This window comes from Biomphalaria glabrata, chromosome 13 (assembly GCF_947242115.1).
Source record: "Biomphalaria glabrata chromosome 13, xgBioGlab47.1, whole genome shotgun sequence".
Classification (NCBI taxonomy): Eukaryota; Metazoa; Mollusca; class Gastropoda; family Planorbidae; genus Biomphalaria; species Biomphalaria glabrata.
The window spans coordinates 33,141,165-33,165,680 of record NC_074723.1 but is presented as its reverse complement, the minus strand read 5'-3'; the positions used below and the strand labels follow the sequence as shown (position 1 = coordinate 33,165,680).

The following is a 24,516-nucleotide window of genomic DNA, read 5'->3' as shown; positions in this document are numbered from 1 at the left end:
TAACTGTAGAGGAGAAGGGGGGCAATTCAGGTTGTTGACTTCAAAACTGTTTTTGTTTTGGATTGTTTTATTTTTGTGAGATGTTTTTTTTTTGAATGGAATGTAACTCATATTAAAGCAGTGTAGTTTTGTTCCTAGTCCAGGACAGTTGGACTTTTGGTTATAGATAGAGTTGAAGTGTAGACTCTAATTATTTTCTGTATAGTCATTATTCAGTCTTTGGGATATTGAACTGTTATATTTTAATTGATACTGGATATTTCAATTGTCTGAACTGAGCCTGTAGTATATTACAGCGTATGTAATAAACATGTTATATATATCCGTGAATTGGCATTCTGAATCTTTATTCTGTCGTTATATGTGTCCTTACGGTATTGTCCAGGACTTGGGTACATTTTGTAATAAGCATTGAAGTACACATACCTATATTAGAGAAGAAAGTCTTGACAACTGTTCTAACGTGTGATGAAGGATTTCAATTAGATTTTGCTAAATCCGAATATTAAGGATGAGTGCAGTGTTTCACATGACTGCGCAAACCCAGTTGCAACCTGCACATTTTTTTCATATCTAGTGCTGACAAAATCGTTGTCCGCCGGCTGGCTCTTTTAAGTTTTCTTTCCGTCTTCTGCGATTGTCTTTAATTAGGGATTTACTTTTGGGTCTCAAATGTGTCCCGCAGCCTTAGTTAGAGCTTTTCAACTGCCTCTTTCAAAGGCCATCTGCTGCCAGCTACTTTCCTCCATGTCAGTAAGGAGGAGTTGATCTTTACAGCGCTTACGCCGTCCTTTAGGTCGCCAAAAAAGTTCGCCTTTGGTATGCGGAATGCGGTCGCAGCTGTTAAATGCTAATTAGTTTTATGCTCTCCACACCGACCTCTTACAGAGCATAATAAGACTAATAAACAGTATTGAATCTGTAAGAGTGATACATTGGACCAAACTGTTATTGTCTTATTCGGAATATACCCCAAACATTATGTAACACAGAGAATGTTTATGTTATCATTGCCTCAAGCTATTGCAATTAAAAGCTTCTTGACTTTGTGTACTTTATTAACAGGAAAATACTATAAACTATATTTGAGATTTTCATACATGGCGGAAAACTCTAAACAACTAGCTTTTTGGGTGTATCCGGTATATGAAGGAAATGTTAATACGATCTGATATTTATGATAGTTGTTATGCACTTTTATCATTGAGATATCGAATTATCTAAGCTGTTCCGTTTTGTTAAGGATGAATTATTACACTTTCACTCATGGACTTATGACAAAGCTTATATCAACTCAGTCTGTCGGTCTGTCTGTCTGGTTAAAAGTTTGTACACGTTGTTTCTCCTTCATCCAATCTCTAATCAGGCTGAAATTATACGCAATTATTTCTACTTGACAACACAAGAATACTTTTTTTTCAAATTCCACTTATGTAATTAACTATTGGTAATTTTTTTTTTTGATATGAAACAATGCATAGACATTGAACTTAACTGGTGTGGTGGTATAAGTTGAGTTAATCCCCTTTATATTCTATGGGTTAACGCTTTAAAATTTGAAGATAACAAAACAATAGATAACAATGAAACCTTCAATTTTTCTAACCATCCACTGGTACAAGTGGTTATTGTGTTGGTTTGAGGAGGCTTTAGGATGCTAGCACTCTCAAGTTCGAATTCATGTCTTTCACTTTATTGTTGTTGTTTTTTATAATAGATTTAAAAATGAAACAGTCAGGGTAACATTCACAAAAATACCCCCTTCTTTCTCCCCACCTCCTTTTTTTTTCCCCAAATGGTCCACACAATTGATAAGATCATAGTGCATTGAACAAAACAATGTCAAAATGATTCTAATCACAGTTAATCACACAGATTTATAATTGTTAATCTAGATCTAGATCTATAAAAAAATTAACTACACGGCTGATTGTTTTGAATATTGTATTTGCGGTATTAGAGTATGTGTTATATTTTCTGGTAAGTTGTATGAAAAGTGAATTTTAATTTAGCTTTCTTGAATTTGTTTAATTTATCGTTTTTACAAATGTGGTGCTTAAACTGAAAATAATAAAACGGGCGCAGACGGTCTTCAAGTTCGTATATTAAAGAGAGGTGCAGTTATTCAAGAAAAGATAAGCGGATTTAGATTACTATTTACACATTTTTGCAAACCAATGTCTGCTGGTGGCTGTTGTAGATTTTTAACATTCTACGCCTGGCTTAGTGCAATAACTTTCCTTTTGATCTAAACCAGTGGTTCCCAAACTTTTTTGTCTCGTAGACCCCTTGCCATGTTTTCTGGTTTTCGGTAGACCCCCTGCTCAACTTGTAACTTGCTTAACTTCACATTTTTGTAAATTCATCAACATTTGTTTTAAACAAATTTCTAACTGTAGTGAGTTGAAGAGTGAAAAACATTTTAAAACTACAAAACTATGAATATTATGTTTTATATACGAATTTGTCTTTCTATGAAGTAGTCTTTCCAACATTAAATATTAATTAATTAATTAATATGCCTTAAGTATCATTGTAAAAGGTTTCGCAAAGAGCAGTTTCTCGTGTATTTCTTGATCTTTCACGTGTGGTAAAAATATTGAATCTGTGGAACTGTTGTCATTAACAGGAGAAGGCGAGTAACTGGAGCCTAAACCAGTAAGCTTCGAGCAGGAAGGACTCATTAACCTTGGCTTGCTGCTCACCTAGCAGAAGGAAAACTGAATTCAAACCTCTGCTGCCTTGATACTATACCCAAACAAGGGAAAGGTCTCGTGGGCCAACCCTAAGGAAATATAAGGAGACGGCACCATTAGCGCCATGTATTCCTGGGCCGTCCCCTCCCTCTCTTTCCTTGGGGGTTCCAGGCTAGGGCTTGCCATGTTATGCTGGATGCAGGCTGGCGAAGGCTGTGACCTAGCCATCTCCAGCGTCTCTGAAGGATGTCTACTTCAATGGGCTGCTGTTTTGTTCTTTGCCACTGTTCCTCATTCAAGATCTTGTCTGGCCAGAGGAGCATAAGAATTTTCCTCAGGCAGGTATTGATGAATACCTGGATTTTGTTCATGGTGGTGATGGTGGTTCTCCAGGTCTCCGCTATCTGGAAGCAGATGAGCAAGACTTGGCGACAGTTGGAGAGATTCGCCCAGAACCGAGATGCCTGGAGGAAGCTGGTTGGTGACCTATGCCCAGAAGGGACCACAGGCATAGATGAGATGAGATGGTGACCATTAGATAGTTTGTAGCACACAGCGCTACACCTTGTCAGACCAAACTGTATTTATGTCTTTTGCAAAGATTTACATAAGAAACTTTTGTCACTCATGCCACCGAAGCGTCCTTGAACTGTATTGTTGCTTAAAGAAATTCTTTTAATAATAACAGATGTAGGTTTGTGTAAAACGGCTGGTAGTATCAATGTTTGACCTTTGCTGTTTTCCGTATTTTGCTATAAGTAAAAAAATCTTTAAGACGCTTACAAACCATCATCTTCCCTATATGATGTTGAACAAAGATTTTGTGGGTCTATTTTGAACTTTGAGTGTTCGAAAGTTTTTAAAATCTTTATTTTTGTCAGGGTAGCATTGTCTGAGATGATCTTCCAACGAACCTGGTTCATATCGTCAGAAAAAAGTCACTTAGGCAACTGCTTGTTTAACAAGGAAGGAAGGAATCCCAATTTTAAATAATTAATGCTGTACTGTCTACATTTCTTTTTTTTTTTAAATATTAGTTACATGTAGACAAAATTAAGCTATTTAAATAAGTATTGGCATTGATTACAACAATTTTTCGTTTGAATAGCAGGCTAAATATTTAAAGCTGTAACGAAGGTACAAATCATATATTAGTGTATGAAATAATTACATTAATGGAATGTGAAAATTAAGTAACTCGAACTGCATGAAATCTATTATCGTAGACCCCCGTGGGCATCTCATAGACCCCCAATGTATTTTTTTACTTTCGTAGACCCCTTGGAAGTTTTCGTAGACCCCTGGGGGTCTATATAGACCACTTTGGGAATCACTGATCTAAACTGTGCAATTTGCGGCCTTTTTTGAGAGATTTTCAGTGATGTTTTTCCGAAGCCATTTTGCTCTCAGGTGTTCCACTCTATGCCATTTACGCCAAGTTGGCGCCTGAGATGGCCTTCAAGTGTTGCGGGAGGGGCACCTCTATTATTCTGTCCTCCCATAAACTAGCCAAACAAAAAAAATGCCTTTGAAATACATTCACCTAACTAAAATAGATGCACAGTCCACCATATCAGTTAAATAGCGCATCGTAACAAAAATAATGTTCTTTTTTTTTTACTACATCTTTAACTCTCATGTATTCATAAATTATAATGATGTTTAAAGTTCCCATTTCAGACCTTGTAGTCTATAGGGCAGATGATGTCAAGTTCATCTGTTTCTGTGGCCTACGGTTAACTAGGGTATCATGTGGCCAGCACAACGACCATAATGATGTTTAACTTATGTTTATAGTAGAATCTGAGAGTCCAATATGATGCAAGCATAAAAAATATTATCGAATACCATATTTATTTTAGGCATGGAAGTAAGTGAAGTTCCCCTTTCGGACCTTGCGAACATCTTATCTTATCTTATATAACACAGACGTTACTTCAAAAAAAGAAGATGATTACGTCCTACGCATCATGCATTTAGTCATGCATGTTAACCAATGACTTAAACTCTGCCAAGTCACTGGTTTTCCTGGCTAGCTCAAGCTATAAGACAAATGATGTATAGGCTATCTATCTTTATTACTTACGTTGCCGAGGGTGTCAGATGGCCAGCACAAAGACCAACAGCATTACGTTTCCCAGCTAATCTCATGTTTCCAATAAATATCAGTAGGCTTCGGGGTGTCCTTAAAATCCTGAAATTCCAAATCCAAGTGTTTAACACGTTTTGAACCTGAGACCTCTGTTCGGAAGCCAAGCACTTGACCACTCAGCCAGCACTTCTTGTGCATTAAAAATTGTCGTATGATTTATAATTAGTAAGAAGGTATATAGAGAATGTGATTATAAACAGATTATGTGTACAAGAGAGAGAGAGAGAGAAAGAGAGTGAAAAAGTGAAAGAGAGAAAGAGACAGAGAGGGAGAAAGAGAGAGTGAAAAAATGAAAGAGAGAAAAAGAGAGAGACAGAGAGAGAGAAAGAGAGCGTGAAAAAGTGAAAGAGAGAAAAGAAAGAGAGACAGAGAGAGAGAAAAAGAGAAAGTGAGAGAGAAAGAGAGAGAGAGAGATAGAGAATGAGAGAAAGAGAGTGAAAAAAAGAAAGTGAGAGAGAAAGAGAGAGTGAAAAGAGAATGAGAGAAAGAGAGAGTGAAAAAGAGAAAGTAAGAGAGAAAGAGAGAGTGAAAAAAAGAGATAGAGAGAGAGAAAGTGAGGGAGTGAGCGAGATCATTAATTTAGGCAGAAAAAAAAATAGTTTTAATAATATTTTTTTTTAATTTCAGATTTTCGTGAAAATGACTTTCCTAAAGTTCGACTCTGTCCAACTGGACCTAGGAAACGATGACTTCACCTACATCAACTATCACTTCCGGGCAGGCTGTAACAACGACTGCAGTAAATTCTACAACTGCACTGACGCCCAATGCCAGACTGATAAATTCGTGACGACAAAATCGTACGACAACGGGACGTGGTCGACGTCCTTCCTAAACAACAACGGCTACCCGTTCGTGCTGAGCAAAGTATTCCGAATGCATTTCTTCGTGCGGTCAGGCTACATTGAGTGCTACATCAACGGCCAGACTTTAATCAACATGAACAACCCAAGACCTAATCAAGCCATTCGCTCCATCGCAGTGCAAGGCTCTGTTATTATTCATGAAATAAGTTTATGAGCTGAGACAATTCTAAAGAACTTAAAACTTTGATGATCTAAAGCAGGGGTTCTCAACCTGTGGATCGCGACCACCTTGGGGGTCGAATGACGATTTGTCAGGGGTCGCCTAAGACCAACGAAAACATGGATAGTTTTTGTCAATCCTTCTATTGCTGTATGTGTGTGCGAGGGGGGGGGGGGTCGCGCCAGAGTGGGGGATTGTAAAAAGGGGTCGCCGGACTTAAAGGTTGAGAACCGCTGATCTATAGGTATATATCAGGTGTATGTCGAATGCAGTTCTTTGAAAATATCTAAATAAATGAAGAATGACATAGTATTTACGTCTGATAAATAAATCAGAGTATAAGTTGACGAATTTTATATGTTGAATTTAGTGCAAGTTGGATAAAACGATTTTTTTTTCAAAATTATGTTAATCAAGTTTTCACTATAATTAGAAACTATATCCAATTCTGAATAATTATCAATTATTGGCTTTCGAAACAAATATTAATAAATATTTTAGAAGGTAATAAAGCTAATAAAAAATATCTAAAATAGAAGTATGTATGATTCTGGAAAAGACGGTTTAAAAAGGGATACATGAGGGAAAGAGAGTAAGTCGGAGTCATTGCGTAGGAACGGGTCCTTAAACAGTTGTGGCTCTACGAGTTGTTTAGTCAAGTTAAATCTAGAAATTTCAGTTGTATCACCACAAGGTTGTATAAGTATAAAGCTGCATCACAGTATCAGTACTAAGTTGTATCAGTGTAAATGTGTATCAATACAACTATAGTGTAACTAAGAAACAGTATTTTGTGTCTTTATTATTTCAGTGAATGAACAAAAATTTGATGTCAAGTTGATGCTAAATTAATTTTATCAATGCATTGTTTGAATTGATGAGTTTGAAGACGTTTATTAAGGAAAGAACAAAAAAAGAACACAAAAGTTTCCTCAGTGTTTTTAATCATTTTATATTTCACAGGCAAGTGATTCTGTGCCATTATAGAGATAAAAAATATAAGTTATCTAATGAAACAAACAGAAATATAAAATCGTAACATTCTGGTACTTAAGAAAACAGAAATGGTCACAAGAATTGATTTGTTTTGATCGTACACTACATTTGTAATATATTAAAACATATGTTTGTTCAAGTATTATTAATTTTGTATTATAAAAACTTTCATTCCTTTAAATATATTATAACGTTTCTCTGTCGTGTGAAGTAAATATTAACGTATGCTCTTTACTAATAGTATAGTCCAGGTTCAGCCTGACAGATACTCCATGCAAATACAGTTGCACATAAACTAACAAACTATATGCATGATGATTTAAAATACAAATAATACATTTTATACTTTAAGTTGAAGACAATGATGGGGCTGAGTGGTTAAGCGCTTGGTTTCCAAACTTGGGGTTCTGGGTTTGAATCTTAGAGAAGTTCTTTTTTTCTTTGTCGCTATGTCTTGATTCCTTGATTTAGAATTTCTGGATTTCTTGGGCGCCCCTCAGTGCACCCGACTCTAAAGGATACATGACTTTAGTAGAGGTCGTTGTGCTGGCCACATGACACCCTGCTCATTAGCCGTTGGCCAATAATAAAAAAACATATGACCTTATCGTCATCTGCTCTATAGATTTCAATGTCTGAAAAAGAACTTTAATTTTGAAATGAATGATGAAGAATATTATTAAGTAATAATATATATTCAAATAAAGGTGCCAATTAAAAATTGCATTAACAGTAATTAATGAAAAGATCTAGAATCTAGACTTCAGCTCTGAAAATAAAATAATACCATTAGGCTAATTGATAGAAACAAACATATAAGCACCTTAAATTCTGATGTGAATCTTAAACGTAATTTGTCATGGAACAATACTATCAATTACGCTCAAAACTGACACCAACTTCAGAAGACATTCTTCACAAAGGCCATCCCAAACCAGCAATATGATACCAACACTTTACAAATAAACTCAATAATAACCAGACCTACTCTAGACCACCACACAGGTAATTCATGTTTTCGAGTCCGAACATTAATGAGGAATGCAGTATTTTCCGTGGCTGCTCAGCCCCAGTTCTGACCTACATATTTTGCCACAACCACACCAAGCATAACCATTGTCCGCCGTCAGTCAAATTAGATTTTATTTTCGCCGTCTGCGTCTGTTCTCAAATGTGTATCCTACGGCCTTTGTGCGTGAACTCCAGCTGTAATAATAAGTAATGCATAAACTGAATCCCTATAGAAGATAAACAAGAAAATTATAATGTCTAATCTAAGACTAAAATATACGAAACGAATTATCATGAAAAATATCATTGAAATGCAAAAGACGACTCTCACCCAATAGGGGTTCAAGAATAGGTCCAAGGCTATACGGCTAAGGCTGTACAGTTGCGTAAACCCAAGATTTCATCAGAACTCATAAACACTGCTTATCAGTTGTTCCTCAAGCCCAATATGGCGAATGGTAAACAAAACCAAAAATGTCAATTGACGTCATAAGAAATAATGACGTAGCAAGGAGATTTAAAAAAAAAAAACAACACCATACAAATAATTCAAATTGCTAAATGACGTCATAGAAAGCTATGACATAGAACCTATAAGAAAGCGGCGCGCTATATATTTAAACAAGTACCTTCTTATATTATAATAATGCTATCAAATAGCCTCCACCTCAAAGTTAACTGCGACATCCATTGTATGCGCTTGTCAATTCATTACAACACATTACACCTTACTTTCAATAAACACTTATCTCTTCAATACGGAATTTCATCAGGCATTAAGTATTTCATCTTGCATTAAGTATTTCATCTTGCATTAAGTATTTCAGCATGCATTAAGTATTTCAGACTGCATTAAGTATTTCAGACTGCATTAAGTATTTCATCATGCATTAAGTATTTCAGCATGCATTAAGTATTTCAGACTGCATTAAGTATTTCAGACTGCATTAAGTATTTCATCTTGCATTAAGTATTTCAGCATGCATTAAGTATTTCAGACTGCATTAAGTATTTCAGACTGCATTAAGTATTTCATCTTGCATTAAGTATTTCATCATGCATTAAGTATTTCATCATGCATTAAGTATTTCATCATGCATTAAGTATTTCATCTTGCATTAAGTATTTCATCATGCATTAAGTATTTCATCTTGCATTAAGTATTTCATCATGCATTAAGTATTTCATCATGCATTAAGTATTTCATCTTGCATTAAGTATTTCATCATGCATTAAGTATTTCATCATGCATTAGGTCTCCGCCTTAAAATTTTTTCGCAAAAATAAAATCCTTATTCGGTGCAGGACAGTCTTCAAGAACTACTGCTCTCGCTTTCTACATTTTAAGGTGCACTGACTTCTGTTCAAACATTTTAGCGCTCCGAGACCCGTGCTGCCGACCCCGGATTAAAGAGATAAATATGTGAAGAATAGAGTTCCATTCTGTAACATTCGTCACGCTTACACTCCAGTAGCTTCTGTGTTATCGATACATAAATATTTAGAAAACCATGTACTTTCTTGAGAACTGAATAGCGCCAAAGTCAAACAGATTCATATTTTACCAAGAGTATCTTTTAAAGGTAACAATGCAAGCAAAAATCAATAAACTGATTCAGCCATTGGTGTTGATATGTTTTGTATAAGGCAAGTTTTTTTTTTTTAAAGCATCCATATTGTTTTGCATTTTCTTAAAATAATAATAACGAGCCGACCCACGGCGTAGCATACGCCCCACACCATCATTTTTTTTTATTATCCTCGCTCTCTGTCACCTCGAAAGTTATGAGGGGTTACTCTAGTCCGACTTGCAAAAATAAAAGAGTTATCTTTCTTTAACTTTTTCATGGTTGGGCCAAGAAGAGAATTATATATAATATATATATATATATATATATATATATATAGAGAGAGAGAGAGAGAGAGAGAGAGAAACGATTGTTATATCAACCAAGGGGATAATGACCACTGGCCTCACTGATACCTTCAAGGCCCGTAAAATTCCTAAGATTATTCGCGTTGCTTTTCAGAGGGCGGTTCTGCTGCAGACCTGTCACATCACCAGAAAACTCCTCAGTAGACACGGATAAAGGGACTACAATGAATTTTGTTTCTCTTTAACGAAACTCTACCCGGAAGTGCCAGAGAATGAATACTCGTTCGTCTCTAACATAATAATAATAATAATAATCTTTATTATCCGGGAGGAAATTTGTTTTACAGTTGTGCATCACAAATAGCATTATATATCAGTCGAAGAATTCGTACGATAGCACACAAAATGTACTTTCATACTAAAGTTTATCTTTAACATTACTTATGAAATTTACAGAAAAGGAAGTTACCTTTTGTTCAACAATTTAATTGTCAAAGAAGCTAAAATTTTCATTTCCTTCTATGTTTTTGTGATCTGTATCTGACATCTTCTTTGTGATGGTAAAAATACTTACAACATGTAAGTCTTTCTTAGCAATGTTTTTCTCAAATAGGTGTCCAAGTGCGGTTTGTATGTTGACTGTGGTCTGACTAGCAGCATTCAGAATTTTATACAGTTTATTTTATTCTTGCACTTTGTCTGTCTATTTGTCTGTCTATCTGGTAAAAATGTGTACATGTTATTTCTCCCACACCCAATCTCAGATTAACCTGTCATTTTGAACAATTATTTCTTTTACGTGACAACTCGAGAATCAATATAAAAACAATTAACAATGAGTTCAGTAACTATTGATAAATAATTATTTTGCTTTTGGTATTTTGAACAAGGGAAAGAAATCGTACTTGAAAGATGTGGTGGTATTAGTTGAATTAGTATCGTGAGTGAACAATCTTTTTTTGTATTGAAAGAAAAAAGATCCTTGGGGGGGGGGGGGCCACAAGCAGAGAGGCGTGGAAAAAAAATATCGTAGATATTTTATTTCGGTTCTACATTCTAAGGTTATTTGTATTACATTATTAAATAATTTTTTTTTTTATTTATAAGCCTATATTTCTATTTGATGTTGATGGAAAATGATGGCGAGGGGGCACCAATAAAGTTTCTTGCCCCCTGCGCCCGTTCTGCTCACTACGCCTCTGGTTGTATAACCTGTATGGAGATACAATCTAACGACTGAGTATTAACAAGAAAATAAATATGATATACCGGACTTGTTACGACCTTTGACCTCAGTTCTCAAACTCTTCCTGGTTTCGCTTCCCATAGAATTACCACAACAAGATCTACGGATTAAAAAAAAAGCAGACATAAAGCACTACAGTGGCGACACTATTAAGAGGCCACTTTATGAAGCTCGACTCGCTTCTTCCCATTTTCATCGTGAATGACATTTGTTGTCTCGTTGTAGAGTATTAAAACTGTAAAGCTGCGCTTTTTATCGCAACCGTTTTGGCGCAGCCGCATTGGCGCTACTGCTTTGGCGAGGCCTTTTTGTTGCCACATTTGGGGGAAAAGGGTAACATTATCGAAAAAAAAAATTAAATGGTGATAGAAAAACATCGATACCTCCTCTCACACTTGAGTGCGTACACCAGAGGAGATAGAGCGGGCTGTTTACAAGTGTGTATAGTGTCACACTTAACAGCACACAATACCAACTGACCAGTAGTAGTCAGTATTATTGTGTCCAATTGAGGCATGCAGATTTTTGTGGAAGACGATGGAGAATGTATGAACATGAAGTGGGTTCGAAGTAGAAACTTAGAGAATATACAATCTATGACGCAGTGCCGGCTTTAAATAAATGAAGGCCCTAAGCGAAGTGAATTAGATGGCCTCAAATGAAATAAAAAAAAAATACAGAATTTAAAAAAAAAATAAAATTATGTAATTTATTAGAAACCTAGTGTACTTCAGGTTTCCAACAATAATAGGAGGACATGTTTCACTCTCTTTATTATTGTGGTGGTCTTGTGTGAATCCCTATTAGTCTGCCTAGTTTGCCTATGCTTAAGGCAGGCCCTTTGTGACGTTAAGGATCCAGATAGAATGATTTAATTTGCTATATAAGGATGTGAAGCTACATATCGTGGTTCGCTAATCATTTTTCACTCTAAATTGTAATTTTGTCATTGTTCATGATTATCAATTATGGGTTCAAGCTTGACATTGTCACTTAGCTTTGAAATATTATTGTTATTCTATAATGGGTTCTGGCTCATCTGAATTTTCACTATTATATACTATGCTGTTTTATGTCAGTCAAGTTTTCGTTAGTAGGTCTACTTATTTTATTTACTAAAAGCCATTAAACTCAAGGATTTATTATAAGGGCCGTGTTGCTTCAGTATATCCTACTAGTAGGTTGTGATCACTTTAAAGCAGGGGTTCTCAACCTGTCGGTCACGACCCCCTTGGGGATCGATTTACCATTTCCCAGGGGTCTCCTAAGACCAACGAAAATATGGGTTAGTATTGTCTACTCTTCTATTGCAGTATGTGTGTGTGTGGGGGGGGGGGGGGGTCGCGGCAGAGTGGGGGATTGTAAAAAGGGGTCGCCTGGCTTAAAAGGTTGAGAACCGCTGCTTTAAAAGCAGCTCGGAATCCGTGTATGTGGAGACCAGACAAAGCTCTACAAATAAAATCGTGACACATCGAACCCCCCCCTTGGTACAATGCTTGACGCAAGTCAAACTGGATCGCTGATTGGGGAAATAACTCGTATAGCAAAGAGGAGAACTAGGACGATGTGAGTGGATCAGATGTGGGTGTGGTCTTCTCTGAGATTTAAAAAAAAATATATATATACATATTATTTGACTAATCATTATGGTGTAACGGCCTGCGCCAAACGTTTCGTACTGTTGATTGTATCTGTAGAATCTAATATATAAATTACGATGTAAGGAATATGTATATATGTAATGAATATTCCGAATGGAAATCAAAACCGTTTGACAAAACATGAAAAAAAAATTGGCATGAATGCTCCTACATCACGGAGGAGACCGTACTAAATAACCTCCCGTGTTTGTTACCATCAATAGTTAATAGTAGTAAAAAAAATGGAATACTTTTATTTAAAAAAAAAACTGCTTGCAAAGTTGATTTTTTAAATTACAATTTTCGCTTTCCGAAAAGAAAAAAAAAGGTTGCCGCTGCATTAGAACTTCGAATAGTCTAAAATATCAAGATGTCGGATTTTCAATATCATTTAAAGTTTACGAGATGTTAATGGGAAGGCGGACGAACGGACAGACAGACGACGCAAAACTGATAGCGTCTATTTCCCTCTATTCCCCTTTCGGGGACAGCTAAAAAAAACTTAATTTATTTATGAACTTTTAAACTAATCGGGTAAACCCATTTTCACCGTATTTTATATTAGCTATTTAAGGGAACGTGACACTAGATTAGCGATACACATAATAAAGCCCGCGGGTCATATCCGGTTAGTTTTTTCTATAAATCCTATTGTGTTAGAAGGTAGATCATACTGCAAGTATCAAATAGTTACGATAACGGCTGTTCAATAAACTAAGATAATTATATTAACCAATCTGTACAGACAAAATTAAAATTCCTAATTAAAGTTGGTATCTCCACATTTACTGGCTGTAGGCCGAGGCTACGCCCAATACATTGGCACTACTTTTTCCATGCTATCATTGACACTAAATGTAAGCACTGACAAGTATTCGGATACACTTTTGAGTGTGTCCTAGTGTCCTAGACTATAGTCTCCGCTTCTAATTAGATAAATAGCTTCCCTAATATAAATGCTTCTCATTAAATAGCTTCCCTTTTATAAATGTTTGCAATAAGATAGCTTCCCTTATATACATGTTTTCCAACTTCTAAATGTGTACAAAAGTGAAATGGAGAGTCTTCGTCTTTTGCTCTGTGCGTTGTTATTGTCAGTTACTAGTTCTGGTAGGAAATGTTAACTTAATTTCAGGTTTTATTTAACATAGCTTTCTTATACATTTATATACATTTAATACGAATAAAAATTTAGAATATTTATGTAGCTAAATTATCTTAAAGGTCCGAGTTATTTTAATTAATTTTTCAGACCTAGTGTTCTTTTCGGCAGATGATGTAAAGGTCATAAGTTTATTTATGAGATTTATGAGGTCAGCAGGATGATCTGCCGCCTTTACTTTTTCCCAACTAATATCAGGTACCCCATTAGAGCTGGTTGGACTCAGAGACCCTAAAGATCCCGAAGTAGTCTCTTCACAAGGATTCGAACCAATTTTCTAAAAATATTATTTATAAATTAAATCTTCATTCAGTTTAGTCTTAATGACAATATTGCTTAACCCTTAAAGAGCTGAGCTTTTTTTTTTTTACAAGAGAGCATATAAAATGGAACTACTATTCAAGTGTTTAGAGGCTAGACTACGACACGGGTCTAAAGGTTTAATTGTCGATTAAACAAAAGGACGTACGTTCCCGTGCAGACATTGCTACCAATAAAAAAGATCGTACAAAAGTTTGAATTTTTAAATGACGTAAGATTCGCGTGTAGGTCACGTGACCAGCACCACGACGTCCGCCTTTACTTTACTCCAAATAATCAGGTACCCTTTAGAGCTGGATGGACTCAGAGGTAGCCAAAGAACTCGAAATTAAAAATTCCACTCTTCACCAGGATTTGAACTCAGAACCCAAGGTTCGAAAGTCAAGCACATTATAGCTCAACCGCCTCGCCACCTAAAAGTAAAGTTTCCCTTTCACACCTTGCGATGATGTTAAGGTCATCTGTTTCTTTGGCCAACGGTTAACGAGCAGGGTGTCATGTGGCCAGCACAACTACTAACCACCTTTACTTTCCCCAACAAAAGTCAGGTACCCATTATAATTGGATGGACTTAGTGGCGCCTTAAAAAATCTCGAAATTCATAATCTTAGTCTTTACCAAGATTCTAATCAGGTTTAGACACCAAGCGCTTAACCACTCAACCACCGTGCCCCCACGTACGCTTTAGAATGAGATGAAAGTCTCATCATTGTAATATTAGTGCTTCTTCCTTTATGCTACATTTATATTGTTTTATAAAAAATAAACTTTCTTTTTCAGAGCTTACAATTGACATCCAGCCTCATGCTATTTCTTTAGAGCTGACACCAAAACTTGTGATCAACTGTTCTATAACTAACAACCAAGCTCAACATCTTCAAGTGATCAAATCTCTAACTCTTTCTCGCTATCAAGAAAGTCTCAAAGAATTCGAAGTTCTTCTTTCCTTAGAAGCTAAAACACTCAATCTCACCCAACTTGTTTAACTTCAACGTTCTCAGATCAATGTCGGTGATTTTTATTTAACTTTAACACTACACAATCCAAGTAAGTTTGATGCAAGAGTCTACAGATGTAAAGCTGAAGGAGATACTCCCCAGGGAACCAACAGTTCAAGTGTAGTAAAAACAGAAGTACATTATACAATCAACTCGACTGCATTGGTTGAAGAGATTCGACGATTAAAGGAGGACGAAAATAAGGATAAATGTTTCCCAAAGAAAGAAGACATTACAGGCTACTACCAAAGTAAGTGGGCAGTAATGGATTACTTATTCTGATAGATAGATAGATAGATAGATAGATAGATAGATAGATAGATAGATAGATAGATAGATAGATAGATAGATAGATAGATAGAAAGAGAGATGGATGGATGGATGGATGGATGGATAGATAGAGAGAGAGATAGATAGATAGATAGATAGATAGATAGATAGATAGATAGATAGATAGATAGATAGATAGATAGATAGATGGAAGGATGAATGGATGGATGGATGGATGGATGGATGGATGGATAGATAGAGAGATAGAGAGATAGATAGATAGATAGAGAAAGAGAGAGAGAGAGAGAGAGAGAGAGAGAGATAGAACCCTGAAGAATGTCTTTTCTTTTTTTTCTGATCAGGATCAAGACTTCATTTTGTAGCAAGTTCCCGAATTGTTACAGAACTACTAGATCCCCTGACTCTGAAATGTTTTTTTCAGGTAAACTTAGAAACATTTGGTATTTAAAACTTAACTGTGTTAAACTAAGTCATTAGAAATGTTCAAAGAATCGGTTGACGCCGATACATGTTAGGAATTAGTATCAGCGGCTGTCCTGTATAAATATAACCACGAGGCAGCAGACATTTTGATTCTCATTTAAAGAAAGAATGTTTTTATGTTGCAGGTTTCAAAACTGGACTCAGTGCACAATTTCACAGTTCAATTTTTGTACATACTTCACGGTAATGCTTTTTTTTCCTGTTATGTTTATTCTCTTATATTTTAGTGTTTTTTTTTTCTCTTTTTTTACGGTTTATGCTAATGCGACATGAAGCTCTGCAATATTGACACCCCAACAGTTGGAGAAAAGAGGCCACGAATAGTTCCAGATGGAGAAGAAGCATAAAGGAAAGGTCCTAGATTGCAGGTGGCGTACACACCAGAAGTAGAAAGAAGAGTGCAAGTGTACATCGACTAGCGATTACAGATGCCTAACTTATGCCAGTAGATCTGTATCACAAATTGGCATCTTTAGTCTCATGAGAAGTTGCAAATGGAGAGAATTGTCTTAGCGAGTACTTCTGATGGTTCTCACATAGAAATGCAACACTTAGAGAAAAAAAAATAAAATTCATTTTTTTTTATTATGGGTGATTTCAAACTACCTGATATAAATTTTAAAACACTAACCATAGATAAACACCAAAACCTTAAGGACATAAATGAGCTTTTCATAGAAAGTTTACACAATCTAAGTTTAGATCAAATCATTAAAAAAACAACTAGATTAAACAACACATAAGATCTCTTCATAACCAATAGACCTGGATTAGTGGTAAATTATGATATTTTCCCGAGTCTATTAGACCATGATATTATTAATATACACAGTCAGATAAAAGAAATAGCCAATACAAAACCGAAAAGAAAAATCTTACTCTGGTATAAATGCTACTTAACACAACTACAACAAGCTGCATTAAACTTTCAACAAACATTCTTATTACAAAAAGACATTAACCAACCAGTCGATCACCTCCGGAATTTCATTAAAAACTTTCTTAAAAACATTATAGAAAATCATATACGAAGTAAATGCATAAGGAGCAGAATAAATAAATGCAGGATTAATATATTAAAGAAGCTTTGTAAACAGAAGGAAAACCTATATAGAAAATTTAAAGAAACTAAGGCAGATAATATGTAGCAACATCATAAACCACTTAGACAAACATAATGTCCTTACCCCATACCAACACGGCTTTAGGAAATATAGATCATGTGAAACACAACTCATAGGACTAATTGATGATTTTTCAAAAGGTTTAGATGATAGTGAACAAATAGAAGACAACTTACTAGATTTTTCCAAGGATTTTGACAAATTTCACCACCATATTTTGCATCAAAAATTAAAATATTTTGGCATTGATGGTCCATGGCATCAGTGGATTACAGATATTCCGATAATGAGAGAACAAACTGTAATAATAAATGGCTCTAAATCAACACCAATAGCAGTAAACTCAGGTGTACCTCAAGGAACAGTCTTAGGTCCACTACATTCAAAGGAAAAGAAACAGCTAGAAAAACAACACTTTATTTGTTTTTGAATCTCTAAATAGAATAAAGCTGACAACTCTTGTTTTAGATCAACAGTGTTCATGGCAAGTACAAGGTATCGATAATTAGGATATTTGATATTTTAGGTTTTTGGTATATCGGGACAATTTAGGGCTTATTACGTCACCAACAAAGAAAAAAACAAAAACACAAAATTGATTACTTAGTTGACTCAATGAAGTTTTTCTTTTTCTTCTTTATTTTTAGATATTCTATACATCAAAAGATATATGCTTAACCAAAAACATTGGATGAAGTATGTAAATATTGTTCAAAAGTTATAGCTTTACATGGGGCATTCGTATCTGTACAAATGTAAAAATAAATATCATATGCACGACTAGTAGTATGTTAACATCTATTATATGTGGGAAACGTGGTCGAGAGGCTAAGTGCGCTGGAACTTGGCTTGGCTTGACTACCTAGAAGGGTCTAGAGGTTTACTGAGCGCCCAAAGGCAGCACGGAAAATGCCCCCTCCTCCCCCCCCCCCAACTGGTCCACAAAAGAGATTGGACCAAAAGCGCTCTGAGCATGCTATAAGCACGAAAGTAGCGCTATATAAAAGCTATAATAATAATAGTAATAATACTTATACAAATTTTGTTTTTACAGAGACAAAAGGTGTAGTTGCTACTATGAGTAAAAATCAACCCGTTTTGACAACGATACGTGAAAATAATTTCAAAAATGCTAAAGCTGAACTGTTTGACAACGAGTTGAAAGACTCGTACATTGAAGTCACATGGAGCCATTTGAAATCCTCAGAGTCTGGAAAATATTTCTGCGGAGCTCATGTCACTGATTCTAAAGGAACATCTGAGAGATTGAATGAAATGTTAACAATTACAGTCACAGGTCCAACCTTTGAGGATTTGGTCAAAGTACTACAAAAGTTGTTAGCACAAAAAGATGAAGGCAAGGAAAACGAAAAGAATATAATCAAAAGAATTGATGACTTGGAAACGAAACAACGAAATATCATAAGCGTTAAAGATGACATTGATAGGTACATACAAAATATGAACAAAATTAAAGATGAGCTGAATAGTCAGAAACAAAATATAAGTAGCATTAGAGATGACTTGAATACTAACACGCAACATATGAACAGCATCACAGATGATTTAAATTCTAATGGACAGAATTTAAAAAACATTAAAGATGAGATAAATATAAATAGGCAAAATATAAGCAGCATTAAAGCTGATCTAAATACTAACGCGCAAAAGATAGACCTTATTACAGGTGACTTCAATTCGAACAGACTACAACTCTTGAGTATTAATAAAGATTTGAATGCCAGTCAACAAACTATGACAGAGTTAAAAGTAGATCTGGAAGCACAGTTAGCCAATCTTTCAACTGAGTTAAATGACATGAAGAAAAATATTGACAAAGGTACAGTTACCTTTTTTTTAAATATTTTAATAATATAAAATACATAATCCTATTTATTATGTATATGAATTTAAGATTATGAAATAGGTTTCTTTGACATCTTTATATCGATACTATATAATTCACGTTACATTCTTTCTTTCAGTTTGAGTAAAAAAAAATCAAAATCATAACTAACGTGAATCGAATCTTTTTGTATTGCTTTTAATATTGGGAAAAAATATTGTTATATATTTTTTCGCATGGCTTAATCTACTTGTAGACACGCAGATCGAATCAATGAAAATAACTTGACAACTCCGATTTCAGTTTTCGATAACAACCGTTTTCATTCGGGCGAGGAAATGTAGCATGCCTGGAGTTATAAAGTCCTAACAAGCTTCTTGAACAGTGGTTCTCAATCTGTGATCATTGGAACTCCAAAGATCCGCAAGACGACCGTGGCGTGTCCCCAGAAAGATGAAAATTGTATACAATTAAAATATTTTTTTTCCCAAAAAAGTCAGTTTATCCGATCAGAAAGTAAAAAAAAAAATCAACTTGCCCATCACTACTTTTTATGTCTACTAGCATTCCTCATTAATCTTCGGACTCAAAAACAAACCTTATTATTAGAAGTATATATATATATATTCGACCGTTATTTTTTACTTTTTTTTTTCAACCTTTAATAATGCACGGAACTTTTAATCGTAATGCAAGCAAAAAGTAAACTTCCCCTTTCAGACCTTTTGGTCTATAGGGCAGATGATGTAAAGGTCATATGTTTCTGTGGCCTACGGGTAATGTGGGTCTCATGTGGCCAGAAGAACGACCAACCGTCTTTACTTTTCCCCAACTAATGTCAGGTACCCATTAGAGCTGTGTGGACTCGAAAATCCCGAAATAAAAATCCCAGTCTTCACCAGGATTCGAACCCGGGACCTTCAGTACGGAAGCCAAGCGATTTACCGCTCAGCCATCGCGCCCTCAAGCAATGTACCGTAATTATCACCACATACATTTCTTTGTACCATCAAGTTTGAGGCCTATAGAAAAAAAAAGGAATTAACCGATAGGCCAAATGGAATGTCATACTCTCGTTTCACTTTCTAGATTTATTTTTGTATTTTTATGTAAATAGAAATTTCAATTGGGCTTTAGTTCTTGTAATAGTTTATTTGAATTTATATCTCTCTCTCTCTCTCTCTCTCTATCTATCTATCTATCTATCTATCTATCTCTTTTCCCTCTCGAAAAAAAACGAAAAAGACTCTAGATATATCATAATTTCATAATTGGTTTTTTTTTTAATTAGTGAAAGTGGAAACGACGTGAAGGAGTTTAGAAAGTTCACTTAGGGGAAAAAAATATACAGGAAGTTCTACATTTTTTTAAAAGCTCGATATGTAAACTTCGGCATTTTGGTGAAAATCAAAAATAAAATACAAAGGATTAATTAGAAAGCTTGCGGTTTTCCACGAATTGCGGTCACACGGTCTCAATTTTGTCAAAAAATGTTCTAGGACCTAAAGGAAACCTGTATACGAAATTTTACGATCAATCTGTGAGTGGCATTTTGTAAATATATAGTATATAACGAATTATACCTTGACGTCCAAAAGCAAAGATTTGAAGATATTCTTCTAATGATTTTTTAGATTGGATATTAAACCTTTTGCACGTGGACAAAGTCAGATCCCAATCACAGATGAATCCATTCTGATACAAGAAAACATTATTTTAAAAACTCACAAACGAGAAACTTTTACATAGATACTTAAAATTCTAGTTGCAAAATCACATTCCGGTTCTACGTCCTGCCTTATAGGTTATTGTACAGAAGTTTACGACTGCTTCCCCCGTCTTCTTGTTTTAGTAAAAACATGGAATCAATGTCGTAATGAACCTCGTCACAAACACAAGAAACCGACTCGATATTGTGCACGTGGACATTTGCGACAACTACCTAAACACATTGAACGGAACATAAATATACGTTATAAATCTCATTTACCTGAACCAAAACATTTTTGTTTAAATTTATTTTAAACAAAAGTTATAATTTCAATAAACACACCTTCGAGATTTTGGAATCCCCATTTCTAATTAATATGCTATACATGTATGTAGTTTTTGTTTTTTTTACTAAGAGACCTGTGGTCAACATTTGATATTTCACACCTCGGGTTTTTTACCCACGCAGATTCAAAAACAGGCTCACTTTAGTCGCATGACCCCTAGGGGTCACGCGTATTAACTGTACCTTTGCAGTCTTATTCTACTGTATGTACTGTCTTTCCACTAATTAAGAGAAGAACGTATTTTAGGCTTTAAAAAAAACGCCCCAAAGAATTAAAGGTTAGAATGTAATGAAGACTAATGAAATACATATAATTTACAGAGAGGGGTAAAAAAAAATCCCCCCACCGAAAAAATCGTGGCTACGCCCATGATATGACATGCGATTAATTTGTGGGCCGGTTTATATGGTAATGCCCGGGCTGATTTTGATACCCAGTTCGCCCCTGTTGTCCGTCATTCCGTCCGTCCCGTTTAGATCTCGTAAACTAGAAGCGATATTGGAAATCCGACATTGTAATATTTTAGACCATTCAAAGTTTTTATACAACGGCTACTTTTTTCTTTTCTTATAGCGAAAAATCTAATTTTTCAATCACTTATGCAGCAATTTTTTTCATAAAAATACACCATTTATACAACTATTCATTATAAATAGTAACAAACACACCAACTGTCTTTGTAACCTTTCTAAAGTTGTCTGCATTGAAAAAAAAAAGATTTTTTCTTTGGTCGCGACTAGACCGGCCCATTTGATACAGGCCCACCGGACATTTGCCCATTTGCCAATATAGCTAGTCCGCCCCTGATGGACAGACATTACACAAAACAAAAAGCGTCTTTTCCCTTTCGGGGACCGCTAAAAACAAAAAAAAACATCTTAATTGATGTGCACTTGTACCAGTGTGGCTCAGACTCTATAAAGGTCTATAAAGGTCTGTAAAGGTCTATAAAGGTCGCAAAATTGCTTTTCCTTTGAACTTCTTTTTTTTTTGACGTGACCTTGCGATACGCGATTTGAACGTTTAGGTGGCCACTAAGCCAAAAAGTGTTGATCTCAACTGAATTTAAAAATTATGAATGCAAATACCAAAGGTTACCTTTTTAATCTATCTGAAGTATTAATGATTTGGTTACAACTTTGTAAAAGTACCTGTTTCAATGCAGACGACTCTAAATATAATGTTTGAACAAATTACTGAATTATCTTTTATATATGTCTAATTTTCATTATCTATGAAGTATATTTTTATCTAATTATATTATATATATACATATATAACAGAAGACAAAGATGAAGTCCTAAAACGCCGGTTTGGTTTTTCTAAACCCAACTCTTGTCGTGACATCAGCAGCACGAAAAACCGCGTGATAGTCACGTTGGTTTCTGGATTACAGGTCATGTGTGACACCAAGACAGACGGCGGTGGATGGATCATCTTTCAGAGAAGAATCAACGGAAAAGTAGATTTCTATAGAGGCTGGAAGGAGTATCGTGACGGCTTTGGAGATTACAATATAGGTGAATTTTATCTGGGCAATGAAAATATATTTCAATTAACTTCTAGAAGACAATTTGATTTAAGAATAGATTTAGAATTTAACAACACAAAATATTTTGCGCAGTACAAAGACTTTAAAGTTTTGGGTGAGACTGAGAAATATAAACTACAGATTGGAAAGTATTCAGGAAATGCTTCTAATGGATTAGAATATCATAACAACATGTTCTTTAGTACTTTTGATAGAGATAACGATGTACACATTGTCTCAAACTGTGCAGAACTTAATTCAGGTGCCTGGTGGTATAGAAGTTGTCATCGCTCTAATCTAAATGGTCAATGGGAAAGTTCATTATTTGACCGAGGATTGAACTGGAGGGATGTAACTGAATGGGAAAAAAGTGTTTCTTTCAGTGAGATGAAAATAAGAGAAACAGAATAAAACGACCAATGCAATTAGTTGCAAAGGGAAAATATGTTTACAAAAATCTACTCGTTATAGATTATTTAATTTATCGAACATTTCCTTTTGAAACTTAGGAACTTAACCTTCACACAACGTGTATATTAGTAAACAGTAGGAACAATATTCTGATATTACAATGCTGTTAGTGTTTTTTACCATAATAAAAGATTAATATTCAAATATGGTGTTGTTTTACATTGTATTTTCATTTTCCTTTTTTTTTATTTTTATTTTTAACATTATAATTGCTTTGATAAATGAAAAATAATACAAAACATGTTACAGACTCATGTATAAAAATTCTTTTTAACCCATCTTTACATACAAATAGACTCCAGTATGCTATGCGTGCAAGATGAGCTGAAAGTGCAAGCTTTTTAAAAACAAACCAAATATCTAATTATTTTTGAGTAATTTTTGTTTTCACTAGTTACAAATACACTTTATTTAAGTTGGTTAGAAGTGAAAAAAGGGTCCCAGATAAACTTTTGAAAAATTGGAGAGTTTAAAATATTTTCTAAATAACTGGTAGTTAATTAACAATATATATAGATACAATGAATCCAATGACACAAGAAGATAAACTGCAAACAGTGATACACAGAATTGACGACAAAACATCATAAGCTTTCTTACACGTTTAAAATACCTTTCTCTCTCTCTCTCTCTTTTCTCTCTCTCTCTCATTCTCTCTCTCTTTCTCCCTTTCTCTCACTCTCGCTAAGTGCCTTTTTTATCTCTCTCTATCTTTCTCTTATTTTCTCTTTTTTCTCTCTCACTCTCTCTTTCTCTCTCTCATTCTCCCTTTCTTTCTCTCTCTCTTTCTCTTCTTCTTCTTCTTCTTCTAGCCAGCTTTATTGCTGCTGAGCTGTGAGCTCTTTTGCAGACTGTGCCAAGGAAAAAAAGTGTGCTGTTTTCTTCAGTTGTTCAGCACTGCCGTACAGTGTGTTGGTTATGTTGGGCTGTAGTGGAAGTAGGGTCTGCCTAAGGTGGATTACGGAGGGGCATTCAAAGATGATATGGTTTACGGTTTCAAAGGAGTGGGCGCAATGTCTGCAAAGGGGGAGTTGTGTGGAGTTTATTTTGTTCAGGTGGTAATTTAATAGTGGTGTGTGTCCTGTTCTTAGTTGGAAGATTGTAGATTGTTCTTTGCGGGGGAGGAAGTTAATACTGTCCAGTTTGTTAGGCGTAGTCATTTCTCTGTACATGGCTCTGCCTGTGTCTCTCTTTCTCTTATTCCCTCTTTTTTTTCTCTCTCTTTCTCTTATTCCCTCTTTTTTTTTCTCTCTATCTCTCTTTCTCTTATTCCCTCTTTTTCTCTCTCTCTTTCCGTCTCTCTTTCTCCTTTTCTCTCTCTCTCTCTTTCTCTTATTCCCTTTTTTTTTCTCTCTCTCTTTCTCTTATTCCCTCTTTTTCTCTCTCTCTTTCTGTCTCTCTTTCTCCTTTTCTCTCTCGCTCTCTTTCTCTTATTCCGTCTTTTATTCTCTCTCTCTTTCTCTCTATCTCTTTCTCTTATTCCCTCTTTTTTTCTCTCTCTTACTCTCTCTTTCTGTCTCTCTTTCTCCCTTTCTCTCTCTCTCACTCTCTCTCTCTCTTTCTCGTATTCCCTCTCTCTTTCTCTCTCT

The 24,516-nt window shown here is 35.2% G+C and overlaps 1 pseudogene; it reads left to right on the top strand.

Moving 5' to 3' along the window:
• Positions 1–13,596: 13,596 nt before the first annotated feature.
• Positions 13,597–23,065, top strand: LOC106061038 (angiopoietin-4-like; annotated as a pseudogene).
• Positions 23,066–24,516: the final 1,451 nt, after the last annotated feature.